General features: G+C 44.2%; 1 long non-coding RNA gene across 1 annotated transcript in view; it reads left to right on the forward strand.

The window, feature by feature from the left end:
• The first annotated feature begins 1,807 nt into the window (after nucleotides 1-1,807).
• LOC124773931 overlaps nucleotides 1,808-21,753 on the forward strand; it is a 264,164-nt gene continuing 244,218 nt past the window's right edge. The window contains exon 1 of the long non-coding RNA XR_007014971.1: nucleotides 1,808-1,997. This is a non-coding gene — a long non-coding RNA (uncharacterized LOC124773931). The remainder of the gene's footprint in view (nucleotides 1,998-21,753) is intronic.

The following is a 21,753-nucleotide window of genomic DNA, read 5'->3' on the forward strand; positions in this document are numbered from 1 at the left end:
AAATGCGGCGCGTTCGCAACTTTCCCCTCTTGAACCTCCTCGCTCTCAAACAGAGTGGCATGGTGGTGGGGGAAGTGTGAAGCAAGTCTGAGCGTTGTAGCACTCGAGCCAGAGCGCGTCTCGCAGGCCGGATTCTTGTCCATCCCCGCTGTAGATAATTAGCAAGGAAGAAACAGGCCTGAGCTTTTATTTCAAAAGGACAAAATTAGAATTGGCTTCCCATTTAAAATACCTCAGAAGCACAGATACCAAAGACAACACTATGAACCAGGAAATAATCGTACTCAGCAGAATACAGAAGGTATCTACTGTTTACAATGAAGTCAGAAACCTTCTACAGGTCAATAAAATACCAAAACAAGTATGTATTACACATATTTTGTGCCAATACTCACTTATGGTTCAGGGCCATGTGCCCTGCTGCAAAAAGGCTACAGTATAACACATGCATTAGGAATGAGGTTTATAAGAGCTATGAATCAAACTACAAGAAAGTGTAAGTAGTTCATTAGAGTAATAAAGAAACACAGACTGAACTGGTATGGGCACATTTCTGAGAATGGGCGAGAAGAGACCAACCAGATTATATTTCGAAATAGATGTCTGAGGCAAAAGACTGCACAGGGAGCCCAGAAAACGCTGGATGGATATAGTGAAGACAGACGTGGAGTAGAGAGAATTTCATTTGATAGATGTATAGGAATAGAAGCTTCATGAAAACAGGAGGAGGTGGCCAGCACTTGTACACCACACTGGTGAAACTTCATCTGGGCAATGATAAAGCTGATTAACTTAAAAAAGCAACCAAACATGTGCGACTAGGACTCACGCTTGAGGGCTCCATACAAACTTAATTGTATATATATATGGTAATAGTAATATTTTCTCATGGCTCAATGACCTGGTGCAAATCTTTCTATCAGATGCCATGTTGGCAACCTGCATGTCCCTAACCTGTACAAAGTATCTAACAGGTGAACGAGGACCTACAGTTTAACATGGAATCCGAACGACATGTTGTTTGTGGCAACCCCTCACATCATTGAGAGGTGAGATCTACGTTAAAGAAAAGAATGAAAAATCCATGGTGTGACTGAAATTCTATTTCAGTACCTCTCGGTTTCCAGGCACTCTCTTTATTGCTACACCACCAGAATCGACGTGTAAGTAGCTAGTCCATCTATGGGTTCTGATGCATGAGCCTGCGAGTATCAACGTATGTGGCATAAACGGCCATATCTTTTGATTGCATTGACTTTGAAGCTTAAATTATTCACATCGCCAAGGGATCATAAACATTTGTTCCAGACATAAATTTCGATATGACACCTATAACAGTTCCTGAGAAAAATGGACAGACACACACAGAGAGAGACAACAAAATGATCCTGTAGGGTTTCCGTTTTAACCGACTGAGGTACAGAACCCTAAAAAGGAAAACACTGCATTGTCTATGCGTGGCAGACCATAAATTCCATTAACATTCCCTATAGAAGGCTCATTAAAACAAAAATAATTTGCCAGTGAATATAATATGCGAGAGGGCAGAACGTTCTGAAAAACTGTTGTGCCTTCTATAGAGTTGGCAACCATGCGAGCACGTGCGCTTCAACAAGAACGTCTATTGGATACCTCCTTTACCCTCACCACTCGTATTCCTCAATAGTTAATCACAGCATTGTTAAACAAGGCGCACTGCAGCTCCGCGCGCGCGCCTGTCGTATCGCGTCGCTCAGTTGTTTCTCCCGCGCGCGGGAAGCCAGCGCGGCAGTGTTGCCACGTCTCCGAGCAGCGGCCGTCAGTCGCCGGCCGCCAGTCGCAGCTGACGGTCGCTGTCTCGTTGCGCTTGTGGTTTCGCGTCGCTCGCGTTTGCGAGATTACGGTCCGGTCGTGTGTGCTAAAGAGCGTGTGCTCGTGTGTGTGTGTTCTGTGAGTCCGCCTAGCGTCGAGCTACTGAATTTCTTCGTACCACTGACATTGGTTTTTCCCAAGAACTGGTGAGTTGCAATGTGTTTTTGCCCGTGTTTGTTTTGTGAGCTCTGTGCGTAGCTCCGTGAATGAAACTGAATTAATACCATTTACTACCCGTCATAATTTATCGTATGTAAATCTGTTTAATGCAACAATCAGTGTCTGTATTACCTGAAGAAAATTGCTCGCATTATCTAGACACACTCGCCGAAACTCCAATAACAATATTGTTCCAGAAATTAAAAACCGCAATGCAGTGTACTAACCAAAGGTAACAAAACTAAATAAATAAAATACATAAATATAAATAACGACCCTTGACAAGGACATTCAGTAGTCAGAAATGGCAATCTTCTCACACAAATACCTGTGAATTTGGTTTAATGATAAAGCAAATCGCAGAAGGTCATTCACTGTAAGAAAGCTGAAGCTTTAGTTCATTAATGAAAGAGAAAAGTTGTGTGTAATTAATGTCTATCCTTCATGGTGATGGTGCACAAGAATACATGGGTATGTGTTAGGACAGGCTAACAGCAGACTCTGAGGATATAAATGAGAAGTGGTGGCGGATTTAAGTCACTGGAAATTATTAATGTGAAGTAGATATGTTCTACGATTTTGCAGCAATTTCTTTATAGAATTTTGGGAGAATACTTGAGTAATGGAGTCAGTTAAATAAATACTGATCCTGGAAGAACTTTGAGAATGCAGTTACATTAAATATAAACGTGACATGCAGAGGCAGAAAAACAATCGTTCTTTTCATAATACGCTAGTGAAAGAAACAATAAAAACGCTTGACGAGTGCTAAATCAACTTAGAAATTCCACTAGTTAATTTAAAGCACGTGGTGGAAAGTATTTTGTGACACACCATTCCTGTTGCATGTCCTATTCTACTCCCGTATAGAGCGGATAATAAGTGACTATCTGGATGCTTCTTTAAGCACTCTAATCTCTATTACACAGTTCTGTTGATCACTGGGCTAGGTAAGCTATACTATGATAGTAGAAAAACTGTCACATCTTCAACCTCGAATGGTGACTCTCTAAATTTATCGCACAGTGGACAGCGGACATGGACTCGCATTCGACAGGACGAGGCTTCAGGCCCGTGTCCGGCTATCCTGATTCACGTTTTCCGTAATTTCCCTAAATCGCTTCAGGCAAATGCCTGTTCCTTTGAAGGGGCACTGCCAACTTCCTTACCGAGTCCGAAGGGACGAATGACTTTCTGTTTGGTCGCCCCCCCCCCCCCCCCTCCAGATCAACCACCCAATTTCAAATTACCCAGCAGGTTTTGCCGAGTACAAGACCACACTTTCTCCAAAAATTCCCGTTTATGTTCCGTGAGCGTTTCGCTTTCGTATGGACTGCACTGGCTTGTTATAGTCGTAGCAGTGTGTCTGTATTCATTCGACACCTGATATCATGGCTATATTTTAAAGAAACCGCTTCCCTAGAAAAGCGCTCTAGAAATGGTGAGACTAGAGTCTTGTAAGCGGGTGTCCTTACCCTCGCAGAACGTCCCAATAAACATATGTCGTTACTCTTATCAGTAGGTGTTTGTTCTGTTTCATACCGCTTGGTAGTACAAAGTAGGCATAAGATATTTCCCCAATTACAAAAATTTTTTTCCAAGGAACCATTCTGGATACGTGCGAGTTGTTACGAATGGTAGCTTAATACATTGTATGGATACACTTCTTCGGCAGGTCCTCTGTTTTTTGCCCGTAGAACTTATAGGTGAAACTCTGTTAGACCGCACGCCTTTGTCAGCATCTCTTCCGTCACCGCCGCTACAGCATTTCGTGTGCGTGTCGTAAGAGCTTGCACATCGGGAACTGGTGAAATGAACACTTTAAACGTAAGCCATAAAAAAGCAATAGGTGTTGTGTCTGGTGAACGTGGGGACCACGATTAAGACCGTCTCTACCGATCCGTCCGTCCGGAAAGGTTTCGTCTAATAAGGGAAACTCTCCATCGCAGTCCCATCAGATTTAGCAGTGAGATGGCCCAGAAGATAACCTGTCAAAAAGTGAACACAGATCAAGCATGAAAACAGGAAGAAGCTGTACTGAAATGTGAAGAAAGAAGCAAAATAGGAATAGTAAACGGTCCAAGCACATGTGTAACATTGAGTGAGTTTGAGTAACGATGGGGTCATGATTATGTACCTCCTGTCCCCTTTTTTTTCACAAAATTATGAACTTTCCATCCGGTCATTGACATGTATGTTAGCTGTATTCAAATAGACGTCTGTGTCCTTGTGTAACGTCAGTCTGCAACAGTGAGTTGTAAGGAAGGGTCCTCCTGACGTATGTACCTTCGATTTGTCCTACGTAAGTACCGCGTGTAATGACTCTTGCATTCCATATTGGAAGTTTTGCCCCTTGAATTCCTTTGTTGTTACACAGTTCACACTCGTTTGTTTGTCGTTCTCATTTCTGAGAGAGCTCTCTGCGCCATCTCTCCTGCTCTCACTATTCATCACATTTACTTGCGACGGCAGTATATTCGTACTACACGACTCATATACTATAACCAATGTATAGTATGACAATTGCCAAGACTACAGAAGGAGAACAGACACGTCAATGACCGGACGGAATGTTCATAATGGTTCAAATGGCTCTCAGCACTATGCGACTTAACTTCTGAGGCCTTCAGTCGCCTAGAACTTAGAACTAATTAAACCTAACTAACCTAAGGACATCACACACATCCATGCCCGATGCAGGATTCGAACCTGCGACCGTAGCGGTCACGCGGTTCCAGACTAAAGCGCCTAGAACCGCGCGGCCACACTGGACGGCGATGTTCATAATTTTGTGAAAAAAGGGGAAAACGCGCCCCGAGGGAGATACGAACACGGATCTCCCGCTTCGCAGTCCAACGCCGTGACCACACATCCACGACCCTGTTATTCGTACACCTTGCTCGATGTTGCATGTCTTGAGCTTGGACGTTCAGGGTTTCTATTTTGTTTCGCTTTTCACAGTTCCGTTCACCTTCTTCCTGTTTTCAGTTTTTGATGGGCTGTTCGCTGGACCATTTTGCCACCGAATCTGAGGTGCGTGCGATGAGAGGTTTCCCTCGTAAGAACTAGCAAACAGGCAACCTCGAGTGTGGCGGTGCACCAAATTGTAGTAGTAGTAGCTTTATTCATCCGTAGATCTCTTTTTACAAGGATATAGGACATGTCAAAGTATTTACAAATTTAGATCAATTTAAAATAAGCTAATTCGTACATATATATATATTTACAGACTTATAGTTAGAGGCAATCATTAGATTTACTCCTGGTATACAATACTTTTTTTTACAAATAATTTTTTCACACCCACACCCACCCACACATACATACACACACACTGGTGATCTCTGTGCCATTTTCTGTACCGCAACTTCCCATCTGCTATCCTGAAAAACTGAGTCAGCATCCCTCCATAATGAGCGAGACGTTGAGTTTAGAAAGAGGAAGACGTGTTAGTATTGTGCTATGCATAGCTTGGGGGTAAGTATTTCTAGAAAGGAAAAAAATAACATAAAGTGAAGGTGTTATGTGGAATGTTGGGATTTTATAATGATTATTATTATTATTTATTTGTATAACATTCTTATCAAACCCCTACTCTGTTTTAGCTAAGTAATCCTTCAATATATAAAATGTATTGCATAACAAGTACTTAATAGCTGCCTTTTTAAGTAAGTGTATTATGGCAATTTCTTCTATCTCTTTTGGTAATTTATTGTACAGTTTTATTCCTTGTTGTAGATTTCCTGTAACTGTTGTGCAACGTAAAGTTCCAACATGTCCAGGTAAACTGTTGCTGTAGTGGTAGGCTCAGTGAAAAGCTCTGTCCACTATTATTGTGTATTACGTCATACCACAGATCCGCATTCGAGCTTTGTCTTATCTGCTGTACCATGACGTGCGGGTTGTCCGACCCCGATTTCAGGACATCATGCCTCTATACGTTCCCGGAGTTGTGAGAAGTCGCTCCACCGGAAAAACAAAACATTATTAAGGCAGTCATTGTCTGCATCGATTCTTTCAGGTATATTTCTAGCAGACTCAGCGTGTCTGGTCTACCATCTGGCTGCAAAGTTTGCAACATGTCCGCCTTGTACGCATGGAACTACAGCCGTCTTTGTAATATCTTCACCACAGTGATCTGAGGTATGCCTTTTTCCCTGGAATCACGATGTGTCAATTTCTGCGGACTGCGTTGAAATGCTGTAGGGATACGTGCAGTATCAACAATGTCGTCACTCATTCCAGGTGTACGTTTCTTGCCTCGTCACCAACTCTGCCAGTCTCTTTCAACTTTCCAAATGGCTGGTTCAAATGGCTCTGAGCACTATGCGACTTAACTTCTGAGGTCATCAGTCGCCTAGAACTTAGAACCAATTAAACCTAACTAACCTAAGGACATCACACACATCCATGCCCGAGGCAGGATTCGAACCTGCGACCGTAGCGGTCGCTCGGTTCCAGACTGTAGCGCCTAGAACCGCACGACCACTCCGGCCGGCCCAACTTTCCATACCGTCCTTTTCTGCTGTTAACATCTGGCAGAGCTCAACCACTGACACTTCGGAAATGTCGCTAAACTGTAATAGGAAGTGTGCTTCATCAAACCACAAAACACACAGCGCCTTCTTCTGCCCTTATGACAGCAGTATTCCTAAATTACGTAATCTCCAACAAGAGAGAGAGAAAAGAAATCAGATTCTGTCAGAGTACATGTAAAAACATATGCATAAAAATGTCATGACTTAAGCTATCATTCTCAAAAAAGAACGCGTAGATCTGTGGAAGCTTCATGTGTTAAGCTACTGTTTGCAAGAAACCGCACAATTCTTTAGAAATAACTTTTTGCAATCAAGGAAAGACTGTATGCTCACCCTGTATCAATCTTCCATTCGCCTTCATTACTACTGTTTGTGCACGTCTGTTCTGTTTCATATGGCTTGGTAGTATTGTCCCTAGTTATGTAACAGACTCCCTTAGTTTAACATTAATCTTCTAATCTACTTCCTTTCTTTGTTGTGGCTATATCTAGAATTTAAGAAATATTTGAACATGTGCTTCCTAATACAGAAATTGCACTAATCTGCAGAGAACGCTTGCAGAGAGATGTGTTGTCGTCCGCATTGATTCGACTGTATGCTGATTCCCTGGCCACCTACGCATGCATGAAAACGTGCTCGTTCACATACGGTAGGCACTGATCGAGTGTTACAAGGCGTCAGCCGTGAACTTCGAAGGAATGGAGTTCAAATCCTAAGCCTGTCCTACCGTATTTAAATTTATCATAGGTTACCATAACCATTTGAAGAAAATACGGGAAGGTTTACATCAACAAAGCCGTTGTCAGCCCCCATCGCGCATGTACGGAATTCCCTGAAATGTTGCTTCAAACACTACATCGCCACTCGGACGACAATGCGAGAAAATTTCATTGCTTGTTACACGTCTTTTAGACGAGCACTATTACATCAGTAGGTCTTGCTAGTCCTGCTAACGTCGTTACCATTTCTTGGTGCCTCATGATGTGTTTATTTCTATAATTTCATGCCACTGGTGTGTGTGTTATTTCATTGTGTTTGAGAGACATATTTCTTTTTCACAGGTGTTGCTTGTAGCGCAATAACTTTTTCCTTTTTACTCTGTTGACCGTTTCGATTGCGATTTCATTTTCTGGACAGTTAAAAGTTTCTCTGAAGAAGTAATTTTACGCCATCGGTTCAAAATGGCTCTGAGCACTATGCAACTTAACTTCTGAGGTCATCAGTCGCCTAGAACTTAGAACCAATTAAACCTAACTAACCTAAGGACATCACACACATCCATGCCCGAGGCAGGATTCGAACCTGCGACCGTAGCGGTCGCTCGGTTCCAGACTGTAGCGCCTAGAAACGCACGGCCACTCCGGCCGGTTACGACATCGGAAAGCCTCACTTGCTTTCTGCGTTTTCATTACAGTGTCGCCCCTTTTATCAAGATTACTTCCTAACTTGCAATGTGGAATATCCAATACCGCGTTTCATTTCCTTGCGCCTGCCTGAAAAAGATTGTTTCTCCAGTTAGTTTCAGCCTGTGCCTGATATTTACTTGTGTATCAGAAACGTATTTATTTTGCCCGTTAGTTGTATATAGCGCAATAACTTCTTCTGAGCTAGATTAAACGTTTAAATTGCGTCTTCATTTTCTAGACATTCAAAAGTTTCTCTGAAGAAATAGTTTCGTGTTAGCAGGAACCTGTACTTGCCATCTGCCTTTTCATTAATGGTGTCTCCCCTATCAAGACTATTTCATAACTAGTTTCACTTTAAACGTTGAATTTACGACACTAGCGTATCATTTTAACCCGAAGTGATTTATTTCCACATCGCTCTTTTCGCAGATATCGTACGCCAATTTAAAGTTAAAGGTTATCTCGGCGTCGCAGATTTTGCTTTTTTTTTCTATCGTCTCATTGCTTTTCTTTTACGTCACTGGCTATGAAGGATAATTTACGATTGGTTCAGAACGAGCGAATTGTACGTGAAGTGTTCATGTGAACCGGTCTACGGAATTTAGTTTTAGTTCGTTCCAGATGTTTCCGAAAGAAACCACATCGCAATCATTTCTGCACTACTGGCCATTAAAATTGCTACACCACGAAGATGACGTGCTACAGACGCGAAATTTAACCGACAGGAAGAAGATGCTGTGATATACAGATGATTAGCTTTTCAGGGCATTCGCACAAGGTTGGCGCCGGTGGCGACACCTATAACGTGTTGACAAGAGGAAATTTTCCAACCGATTTCTCATACACAAACAGCAGTTGACCGGCGTTGCCTGGTGAAACGTTGTTGTGATGCCTCGTGTAAGGAGGAGAAATGTGTACCATCACGTTTCCGACTTAGATAAAGGTCGGATTGTAGCCTATCGCGATTGCGGTTTATCGTATCGCGACATTGCTGCTCGCGTTGGTCGAGATCCAATGACTATTAGCAGAATGTGGTATCGCTGGGTTCAGGAGGGTAATATGGAACACCGTGCTGGATCCCAACGGCCTCGTATCACTAGCAGTCGAGATGACAGGCATCTTATTCGCATGGCTGTAACGGATCGTGCAGCCATGTCTCCATCCTTGAGTCAACAGATGGGGACGTTTGCAGGACAACCACCATCTGCACGAACAGTTCGACGACGTTTGCAGCAGCATGGACTATCAGCTCGGAGACCATGGCTGCGGTTACCCTTGACGCTGCATCACAGACAGGAGCGCCTGCGATGGTGTACTCAACGACGAACCTGGGTGCACGAATGGCAAAGCGTAATTTTTTCGGATGAATCCAGGTTCTGTTTACAGAATCATGATGGTCACATCCGTGTTTGGCGACATCGCGGTGAACGCACATTGGAAGCGTGTATTCGTCATCGCCATATTGGCGTATCACCTGGCATGATGGTATGTGGTGCCCTTGGTTACACGTCTCGGTCACCTGTTCTTCACATTCACGGCACTTTGAACCGTGCACGTTACATTTCAGATGTGTTACGACCCGTGGCTCTACCCTTCATTCGATCCTTGCGAAACCCTACATTTCAGTAGGGTAATGCACGACCGCATGTTGCAGGTCCTGTACGGGCCTTTCTGGATACTGAAAATGTTCGACTACTGCCCTGGCCAGCACATTCTCCAGATCTCTCACCAGTTGAAAACGTCTGGTCAATGGTGGCCGAGCAACTGGCTCGTCACAATAAGCCAGTCAGTCACTACTCTTGTTGAACTGTGGTATCGTGTTGAAGCTGCATGGGCAGCTGTACCTGTACGCACCATCCAAGCTCTGTTTGACTTAATGCCCAGGCGTATCAAGGACGCTATTACGGCCAGAGGTGGATGTTCTGGGTACTGATTTCTCAGGATCTATGCTTCCAAATTGCGTGAAAATGTAATCATAAGTCAGTTCTAGTATGATATATCTGTCCGATGAATACCCGTTTGTCATCTGCATTTCTTCTTGGTCTTAATGACCGGTAGTGTATGATTAACAAGAGTGAGTGGTACCGTTGGAAACTTGTTCCTTACTATTCCCACCATTTACAGCGTGTTTTTGCCCTATGGGTCTGTTGAGTTGTGTCTCACCCGTTCAAACTGAAATGTTAAACAATTTTTACCGCATTTTTTACTTTATTCGCAAGTAGAGAAACGTCCAGATCTTTCGACATTTGTGGTTTCTGAATCGGCTCGGTCTGAAACAACTATCCATTCGTCGCTGAAACTTCGGCAGTATTAATTCGACGTTCGTCTTCACTATCTACGGTTTTTTCCCACATTCCCTCTGACACAGCCTCATTAAATTTCTGGGAGGTGTTCCTGCAGTAGATTTTCTCCATGTCCATTTGAGACAGTAGATAACCTGTTCTTGGTCTCTTAAGCGTCTTTATAATTATATAACGCTACACGCAACATAATTAAACGTTACTGCTCTTTAAGGGTTTAGATTTTAGGGTTGTGTTTCTCTTAAGCGCCACAATTTAAATCTCCTTATTCCACAGTTACAGCCCATACCTTTTGCATCTGTATCACGAATCGTAGATCAATTGTTTTGTAGCGATGGATATTAACAAATGGGAACTCCTCACGCCTTCTTCCAATAACTGCCACTCTTCGGAACAAATTGTGCAAAATATGTGATGCGCGGACTTCCGGTGCGACCGGATATACGGAGAAGGTGATGATTTGTCAGTTGGTTTCTGAATGTTGCTTTCCACAATCACTTGAATATTGCGAATGGCCATTTATTTCAGAATGCCTCTATTTTATGAGAAAAGCGAATTTCATTACAATAGATGACTGATTGAGAATGAAAACAATGGCAACAACACGGATTATTTAATAACTAATAAATTTAATTATGACAACAATCTTCAAAGGCATACAAAAAATCATACTCAAAACAAGACAAAGTCAGACGCAGCAGTAATTTTGTGGTTTTCCCATTACAATGTTGTATCTAGATAGCGAATATTTTTGTGCTCTACGCTTACCAAGTGACTAGTTTCGGCATGGGCCCATAAGAGATCAGATAAATTGGAAAAAAATTTACCAATACAACGCAAGCTAAAATAAAGAACAGCAATGCATCATTCCATCTTCTGATACAAAGAATCTCGCCAGCTGTAAGTGGTTATAGACTGCTTTCAGGCGGTGACCTTAACGCCCTGTATTACAGTATTGAAGATTCGCTTTAGTAATACTCAGAAGTGAGAGCGAACCATTTTATGTATTTAAGGTGCTCAATTTACTTGATAGATCAGATATGCGGAGCGCACGGGTATATTAAAAGCTGTTCAGTCACATATACAGGGTGTCCATAATTCAACTTCTCGTTTCAAAACGCTGTAGAAAAAGAACCACTGCTGGCAGTGACGTCAAATTTGAACAGAGTATAGTTAACGCGGGGGGGGGGGGGGGGGGGGAGGGGGGGGACGTTATGGAACGAAAAAGTGTAATGAATGTTTGTAGATGGCGCTGTTCCCGTCATAATATGCGCTCCAAAAGACGAGCGGCACACAGCTGTTCCTCGGTTTGCATCCCAGACTCACAACATGACTTTCCATGAAGGACCGCGAGGTGCTTCCGAACACTAACGAGTATGGAAAAAGGCTTTGGTCCTTTGTCTGCTGAGAGGCTGGAGAAAATGATTACAAAATTCGAAGAGACCGGTCCTTTTGAAGTGCAATGTGGCAGAGGGAGGGGATCAGTTGATCCGACGTGTGTCGAAGACATGGCCACAGCACTGCAGGAGGGGATTTCCCGAACGTTGGCTTTGCCTACGAGCTCAGTGCATAAAATCCTACCAAACATGCCGCATTGCTATCCATACAAAATCATCTGTGTTCATAGTTGCTTCCTCCTTACCTGTCAGCAAGACGAATGTAGGGTCTGGAAGTTCTTACCCGCACCGAAGTGGACAATGAATGGCCATGGAAGATTCTGTGGACAGACGAAGCCCATTTCTATTTCCAAGGACATCTCAATATGCAGAATTGTTGAATATAGCCAACGGACAGTCCGCACGCACACCATCCGGTACCACTTCACTCTGCAAAGGTGACGGGGTGGTGCGTGTTTACAGACTCATTTATCGTAGGGCTGTGTTTTTCCGAGGAGACGAGTCCTGCGTGTCCTGTTATACCGTCACAGGCACACGCTGTGAAAGTCTTTAGCGCACCAGTGTCATTCCAACAGTGGATGTGTGGTAGGATCATTTTTTACAAATTTCGGAAATGCTACAATTATCTGCCATCATTTCACTACAGCATGGCCACCCATATCACCTGATCTTAATCCGTGTGACCTATGGCTGTAGGGTTATCTGAAAGATTGTGTTCGGTGCTCCCGTTACGAACGTAGCTGAATTGAAGGCAGAGAGCTGCACAACCCGTGTATCGAGAACGTTTGATGGATCAGATACCATTTTATCCGGCTACAGCAATAGCTGCGAAAAACTGTTACGTTAGCAACTAGGAGGAGGACTTCGACTTCGACGACATCCTTCATCATGTAGAAGAGAACCAGACGGTGAGTACTGGAAACATTGTCTATGCCATGCACGTGCCGCACGCGAGCATCTGACGTGTTGTACGTGACTAACAGCTCCACCCTTACCACCCGCAGGACGCCATGTTTCAGTTTTAGCATGTGTTTATTACATCATTATGTCGACTTACCCAATTTCTATGCTGCAGTCTTTTACACGTTTGAAGCTGACTTCACTTCGAAGGTTGTTTTAAACTGTCGAAACAGCCACATTTGGGATGACGAAAAGCCTCGTGCCACACATTAACGTCGATTTCGCAACAGATTCGGTATCAATGAATGGGCTGGTATCATTCATGTCTGGGGAGTTTGGTGGCCAGCGGAAGTGTTTGAACTCAGAAGACTGTTACTGGAGCAACTCTGTAGCATTGCATTTATTTTTTATTTAAAAAATATTCTTTATTGACACAACAATACTAATTATACATATTTGACCCACCTCCTGACATGATTAGTGGGCCATTAATTGTACATAGAGTTAAGTTATTGCAGTTTAATATTACAATTATGTTAGTGAACTACAGTTTAAGTTACTACAGTATGGTTAGATTCCTACAACAGCAATGGGCAGTTTAGTTTTACCTACTTTCTTTAGTTAATTATCTAACCTAGAAATGACTACTAACTGCAGCGTCACAGGTGTGCCAGTAAAATACAAACCTACTTAGAGTGGCCAGGCTCCTCGGGCTAACCCCGAGGAGCATGCCCCTGGCACTGGGCCGGCCATGGTTAGTATTCGCTGCAGTTTCCTATGTTAGTGTTCTAAACTAAGTCCCACTACTACTAACTTAACCTACGTCATCATTGGTGCTTTAGTCGCAATCGGTGTAATTGACCCCCCCCCCCCCCCTAATCCCGTACGTGGCGGTTTCCAACTGATGGAAGTCGGCCATTCCACGCACAGGCGGTATGGGAATGGGATCAGGTCTTAATCGGTTGGTTTATGAATTTGGTGCCTATTCTTGGTCCCTCAGGTATTCTATTAACACTTTTCGCGATACCTCATCTGCCAGAGCATTCAAAGTATGGAAAGTGTCTTCTTGTCTTAGGAGATTGTATGCTTCGTTGTTCGGAAGTCTGTCTCGGTGTGTTGTCGCAACGTCGTTGAAGAGAGGGCACTCGAAAACCACATGGTCGGGAGTTCCTTCCGCCGCGCCACAGTCACACTCGGGGGTTGCCCTTTTCCCAAACCGACATAAGTGTGTCGGATAGGGTCCATGACCAGTGAGAAAGTGGATGAGTCCTCGTGTAGGTTCGAAATATTTCATGGCCCCGCGTTCTTTAACGTCAGGTAAGAACTGGAATGTTCTTCTCCCCGTTTCATCTTCCTCCCAATCCCTCCGCCACAGTTCCTCCCCTCTGTTTCTTATTTCTCTCTTATCCTCTACTCTCACACCCATGATATCTATTATTTTCTCCCCATTCCCTTTTTTAGCCCAGTACCATGCCGCTTGTTCACGTATCTATATATCTTACGGGCAGAGCCCCATTATGACTAACAGAGCTCCCCCTGGTGATGTCCTATAGGCCCCTACTGATCTTAGAATCATGTTTCTTTGGACTATCATGGCGGGCACGACCTGCGTGAGCCTGTGCGCCCAGACTCCAGAGCCGTAACCCACTACTGAGGTCATAATACTATTATGATAGAGTTTGATGAGATGAGGGGGGAGATTAAATCGTTTATGTCCAATGGAAATGATATTATTTAGTAATTAGAGGGCTCTCTGGGTTACGGTTTCTATGTGTCTCTAAAGTTCCATCTCTCGTCAATTATGACTCCCATATATCGCGCCTCCCGTCGCCTAAGAACTGGTGAGCCATCGATTCTGACAGTGGGATTCCTGATAAGCTGACCTTTTAGCAGTAAGTATGTGGATTTACTTGGAGATATTTTCATCTTCGTGTTTAGGCACCATTGGTGCAGTTTTTCAATGGCCCTTTCGATCTTTGGCTCGATGTCCTCTCGGCTACGACCGCCGACCAGCAGGAGGAGGTCATCTGCGTAGGCTATCACCTCTAGCACTTCTTCACTTTGTTGTAGTCCGTCTAGTAATGGTTCCATATGGATATCCCAGAAAAGGGACCCCAGAACAGAGCCTTGGGGACACCCCTTGGTAATTACTTTTCCAATTCTCCCGCTAGGGGATGATAGCCAAACCTTCCTGTCTTTACAATAACTCCTCAGACACCCATAAAGCGGCCCTGGACACTCTTTCTCCCGTAAACAGGAGAAGAGCAAAGGCCACCACAGGTTGTCAAAGGCGCCACTGATATCCAACATGATGCCGACGACGTACTTATGTATTTCAGAAATGTCCTAGTCGACAGACCATTACCCTATAGACTCTGAGGTTGGAAATACCGCTTCAGTTGTAAATTACTTTATTTTCACGCGACCGGTTTCGGACTGTTATAAGCCCATCTTCAGGTGTCGTATCTGTGCTGTGGTCCCTGTTCTGCGCTCATAGGCAGCACACCGCGCCTGGTTTACGCGGCGCTCGGGCAACACAGCACAGCTACGACACCTGAGGATGGGCTTATAACAGTCCGAAACCGGTCGCGTGAAAATAAAGTAATTTACAACTGAAGCGGTATTTTCAACCTCTGCTATAATGCTCAGTTGCGGACGTTTTGCCAACATTGTTTGCAATAGATGCTGTTTATGACAGGGGCAGTTGTCATGCTGATACAAACTGCCACCGGCTCTGAACAGTTTCTATACTGAACGCAGCACACAGTGCTGTGAAATGAATCTTTCCACACTCGGCTCTTTCTCAAACGCCATAAATTAACCACACACTAACCACGAAATGTGCTTTCATACAGAAACACCACCACCTCTGTACTTCATTGTTGGCACTGTACGTGATGGCAGCAAGCGTTCTCTAAACATTTGGCAAACCGAAACCCTTCCACTGGATTACTACAGTGTATAGCACTCCCAATCACTCGTTTCCAATCATCCACTGTACAGTGGCGGCGACCTTTACAGTACCTCAACCGTCGGTTAGCACTGATTACTGAAATGTGTGGTTTATGAGGAGATGTTCGACCATTGTACCCCATTATTTCTGTATCCCTACGCACAGTCGTTGTGGTAGCTGGACTGCTGGTAGCACTTTGGAACTCAGGAGTAGTTCCATCCACTGATTTCATGCTATATTTTATGACCGGTCTCTGCAATGCTCTACGACCCCTGTGAATCAGTACGTAAAGTTTGGCTGGGCTTCTTTTAGTTGTGGTTGTTCCTTTGCATTTCCACTTCACAATCACATGACCAACTGCCGCTTTGGGAAGATTTAGAAGGGTTGAATTGTCCGGGAGTGATTTGTTCCTCAGTTATCTCCTAATAACTAGTCTATGTTCGATGCCACTGAGGTCTCCTTACTGACTCATTCTTGTGTTTGTACCTCTCTACCTACAACAAATAGTCATTGCCTCCTTTTATATTGGCTGGTCCACCTTCTGAGACCTCTGTGGGCCACTGCAGCAGCTGAGTTGGTCCAGCAGCTTCTGGTGTGGGGAAGGAAGGTGGCTCTGTCTCTGGAACAAAGAAAACAGCAGTTTCTCGGCGTCAAGGGAAGGGTGACAGCGACGTTGTAATTGATTGACATGCGTGCAGCACTGTGTCCCATCCTGAAGTGTCACCTCAGCCATGGCTCTTCCTGATAATTGGAGAATTACTGCTGGAAACCAATAATGGCGTCTGTCAGTAAAACCAAGGACTCACATTGGGTCTTTAAGTGAAAAATGATGGCAGCTAGACCACTGAGTAGGAGGGCTGTGGGCTGTGAACTGCATGTGAAGGATAGAGAGTTGTGACCAGTGAGAGCAGCCTTGGAGTTTCTCTGCAGAAGACAAGCTCTCCTGTGGGGTTGACCTGTAGGATTCCAGAGAAAAGGTTAGAGCGTACTCCAGTGGATGGAGATGGCGACGTTTAGACGTTTTTGTTGTAAATGAGCAGACGAAACATTCTACTGGTCTATTTGAGGCAAGCTGGAAGGGTACTGTGTGAAGCAGGGTGATGCCATTTTTGTCACAGAAAGTGAAGAATTCTGCAAATGCAAATTGGCGACCATTTTCTGTGACAGTGGTATCAGGAAGTCATAAATGGGTAAAAAATGGGAGGAAAGGCCTGAATAGTTTGACTAATTCTGTGGCAGATATGTGGGAAACATACGGGAACCTTCTAACCACATCTATTGCGATAAGCTAACTGTGGCCAAAGAAGTTCGTTCGAAGTCCAAGTGAAGCCTGGACCAAGGACTGGAAGAGTATAAGTGAAGCCTGGACCAAGGACTGGAAGAGTCTAGCCAAGGGAAGAAAGGATATGGGAGAGCAGCCTCCTTGCTCTGATAGTTGGTGCAAAATGATACCACATGAATAATACCAGTGTCCATCCAATACAAATAGCAGGCCAGACATTTAACGAGCAACACACCTACACGCCCCAGCGCCTGACGTGGAATAGCGACATAATGTGGAGCTGAACAGATGAAGGGGTGACGAGACAGGTATGGCTGTTTTCTCCTTGAGGCAGCAGTACGTCGTTCAGTGTTGAGAGCTGGTTGCAGTGGTGCCAGTAGGTTTTGACATTCGGCTGCCAGACCTGTTTACAGCCTGGTGGCCAACTGCAGCATACCAGGTGGAGGATCTTTCTGAGACTTGGATCCTCTGGAGGAGAGGAGGGGGGTGCAATGAGCTTGACCTCCAGTGTGTGGTAGACCACAGCTTCTACTGCAGGAATATCCAGGTGGAAACAACCTCTATATCCTTGCTGAACACTAGATCCTGACCCAGCAGTAAGCAGGAAAGGCGATCAGCATTTGATTGTTGTGTGGTAGAGCTGCACTGAATACTATAACTGTAAGTCGGTAGGAACAGGAGCAACCACTGAAGTTGGCATGTGGCTTTTATGGGAATGTTGGCTGGAGTACTGAAAAGATAATGAAAAGGTTTGTAATCGTTGAATAATGTGAAATGCCTGCTGTATACATAATCATGGAATTTTGTAAGGCCAAAGATGATGCCTAATGCTTCTTTCTCAATCAAGCTATAATTTCGATGGACAGCGGTGAAGGTTTTGGACATGAAAGCCATTGGGCATTGCACTGTGTCAGTCAACGTGACTGCCCCATCCCATAGTCTAACACACCCGTGGCCAGGATAAGAGGTTGGTGTGGTCGTATTCTCTGAGGCATGAGGGATGGAGAAGGGCCTGTTTTAAGTTTCTGAAATATTTGTCACATTCTGGGGTCCGTTGCCAACATATTTTTCCACTGTTGGTGATGTGATGGTTCGGCAATGGTGGCCACATGGGGAAAAAAGATTCAGTAATGATTTAATTGTCACAACACTGATTTCAAACGGCTGGCATTGGGTAGGGCTGGAAGTTTTTTTGCCGCCTCGCTGTACTGAGGTGTGAGGTGGACGCCAGAGGCATTTAAAATGTGTCCAAGATATTCAACTTGACAAACGAAAAGAAACAACATTTGACCTTGTCACATTTTAAATTGGCCTGTTGAAGGACCGTAAATACAGAGCATCCAAGTTGTTGGCCGGGCCCTAGGCAACTTTGCCTGTGAAGAGAAGGTCGTCTAAGTAGTTTGCTGCCTGTGTTACATTTCGAATGAGATGCTCCAGATACTGAAGTATCACTGGGGTGATGGCTACAGCACAGGGAAGTCTGTTTTACTGGAACAATCCGAAGGGTGTGTTGATGACTAGAATACGTTGGTATTCTTTGTCCAACGTTAGGTAAATTTTTGCAGACACTTTCCTGCCCTCTGAATGGACTATGATGTCCGCTAACTTAGGTATCTGGTATCATCAATGATTGATTGGGCGTTGATGCTCGTCTTGAGATCTCCATGAATACGTAAGGCAACATTTGGTTTTTCAACAATACCAATGGGCATGGCCCTTTGGCTGTTGAGTACCGGAGGGAGGCTGCCCCTATCTTGTAGGCGATGTAATTCCCCCTGAACATTAACCCTGAGAGCAAAACAAACATTTCTGCCGTTATAAAAATTCAGCATTAGCATTGGAAGAAGGATCATGTGGGTCCAAATTTTCTGTTATCCAAAGGGGTTTGTGAGAATACACAGCTAAATTTTTGAAAAGCTAGTCTTCAATATACGATATTGTACGCAAAGAGTTGACTGCCACGGATGGAGTCGTGAATTTCGAACTCAAGTACATTAAAAACGTCCATGCTTAAGAGACTGACTGCTCTTGGGGTACCCACTACCAAAATCTTCGCCACGATGGTGTGCAATTGTTTCTGTACTTGGGCAGTAAATTATCCATTAATTTTTATAACGTCATTGCTACAACTCCACATGGGGTATTAGAGGCTTGGAGGGATGGGACTTGACACTGTAATATGATTCTTAGTCGATAATGGGCCCAGTGAACCCTATATATGCTGCAAGCAGATAGGTGCATTGTTGATTTTAGGCAGTTAATGGGAGGCTTTTCATTGTGGGTGTTGAAACACTGATTTTTTATGTGCCATGTCTGGATGCAGCTCATCGATGTTGTCTGTCCCTACGTCTCAGAGGACTATGCAGGCCCAGTACAGTCGCATCTTCAAAGCCGACTGACACACTTTGGCTCTACACCTAGATTTCCCACAAGACTTACACTTTACTTCCTGATAATGGCATTGGTAATGACGGTGACTGATGAAAAACTGACTGCTGGAAGGAAGCTGCATGAAAGATTCAAGAGTGCCACCTGTTTGCCTGAGCTTTGTATGTCCAATCTGTAATTGGTTTTGAGGACGTGTTGTCCGAGTTACAAATACTTCTGAAGGGTAGCTGAGGACCAAAGAGATTGTTTGAATGCCCTTATAATGGGAAGACAAGTTTCCAGAGTTGGGTCCTTGAGTTTCAAGAGGTCACTTGTAAGACTGTCGTATGGGGCATGCACTTAAATAATGTCTCTAACCAAGGAAGTAGCATATCATTGCTTGCACTTGGGGTTATTCCACCGAAAGCAACAGCTGTGAGACAAACCCTGTAGGTGGTCAATCTATTCTCTGTATGACTCTCCTTGGAGTTTCAGACAGCTAAAAACCTTGTGCTGGGCTGCCGACAAGTGTGCTTGAGACTCAAATTATTCAAGAAAACTGGTATTCAGCTTGTCATACAGAAGAGCATTGGGTTCTGCTTCTACATTCGGCTGTTGTAGTAGGTGATAAATGCCTGGGCCTACGTATGCCACAAAGAAGGTGCTCCACTGGTCGTCGCCTGAGATGATGTGAATCAAGAAATGCTGCTTCGTGCATGCAGTGTAGTTTGCCCATGGTCCAACTTTCCTGTCGAATGACTGGAAAGCTGGTGACACCAACTGGAAACTCTTCACTGTAGAGTTGATCTCGAAGAGGCAGTAGGAGTTTTCAAGAGGCGATATGGAGAAGGCTGTCTGACACTCTATTTGGTGTCCATGGGTGCCCTGCATCTGCAGGAGTATTATCAACACCTGGGCAGAGGGATCCACCGTTTCTGACATGCTATAAGCAATGTCATAACGAGGGTGCTGTCAAATGCAAAACACCCCAAGCACTGACTACATGCATCAGGACACATGTGTGAGCCTGTTGTGAACGCAAAACCGTTTCACCGATTGATATGTCTGGTGGTGACAAAAAAAAATTCAGTTATCAATGGCTAGGCAAGCATATCAATCAAAGGCGAATATTACATCTACTCTGACATGGACTGAAACAAGTCACTTCTTGAAATAGAATAATACTTCTGGTGGCTGAAGACCAGTTACATTGCCAATGAGTCTAAGTTCATTAATCACACACTTTATAAAAATTAAAGTTCCATAGGGGCGTGTGTTAAGCAGGAATAAATTTACAAGTCCACAGGTCTTCCAGAATGACAGAGTCCCTGTCTTTCTCAGTGAGGAGTCCCTGAATACTCGAAGTCCACAGCTGGTGGCTGCTGGAGTCACGAAGTCAGGCGTGAATGGCAGCAATGTCTTGAAGGCAGTTCTCCAGTAAGAACCCTGATTCATAAAATCCTTGCGAAGTCGGCACCTGGCTCACGAAAACTCACTCAGCATTAACTGGTTCAATCTTGCCCAAGTGCTACCCAAAATACCATTTGCTGCTAGGCAACAGCCAGGCCTACTTTTGATCACCTATCTCGTGGAGAGGAATAAGTCTCATGGTCTTTAGCAGTGCCTGGGTCACCTCCTGGTGGACAGTTGTTACATGGCCATCTCTCTTCTGGGAAATTGTCCCATGTTTGGTAGGCGTCTTTGAAGCACTTCTGTGATGTTGGTTGCTCTCACTGCAGGCACGAAACTTCGGTACAGCACCAGATTTCCTGCAGATACAGTTCTGCTGAATTTCAGATAACAGTTGCATGAGAGCAGGCAACTGGAATGGTATTACTTCGTCGACTACATGTTACTCAATTCTCATGTTAAATTTGGGCTTGATCTTCTTTCTTCTGCTTCTCAACACTTTCGTCTTTGGTTTACTTTCAGTCTGTATTCTGTGCTACGTAGACTTTTGATTCCACAGACCAGATCATGTAATTTATCTTCATTTTCACTGAGCGCAGCGATTTCATCAGCCAATCTTATCATTCAACAATCCTTCATGCTGAATTTTAATCCCACTTCTGCATCTTTCTTCTGCATTCTTTTTCGATACATTGCTTGAACAGCAGGGGTAAAATAACTGCATCCCTGTTTTATGCCCTCTTTAAGCCAATTACTTCCTTTCTAGCTCTTCCTCTTATTGTTCCCTCTAGGTTTTAGTTCATTATGTATATTTCCCTTTAGATAACAACACCACATTGCATCTGCATCTAATTCCAGATATGTATTCTGCAAGCCATCACATGGTGCATGATTTGGGGGTACCCTACACCACTGTTAGTCACTTAGTTTCCTGTCCTACTCGCAAATGGAGGTAGGGAAAAGTGAATGTTGGATGTGCTTTTGTGCGAGACCTGATTTCTCTTATCGTATCTTCGCGGTCCTTATGTGAGATGTACACTCCTGGAAATGGAAAAAAGAACACATTGACGCCGGTGTGTCAGACCCACCATACTTGCTCCGGACACTGCGAGAGGGCTGTACAAGCAATGATCACACACACGGCACAGCGGACACACCAGGAACCGCGGTGTTGGCCGTCGAATGGCGCT

Source organism: Schistocerca piceifrons, chromosome 2 (genome assembly GCF_021461385.2).
Source record: "Schistocerca piceifrons isolate TAMUIC-IGC-003096 chromosome 2, iqSchPice1.1, whole genome shotgun sequence".
In the NCBI taxonomy this organism is placed as follows: Eukaryota; Metazoa; Arthropoda; class Insecta; order Orthoptera; family Acrididae; genus Schistocerca; species Schistocerca piceifrons.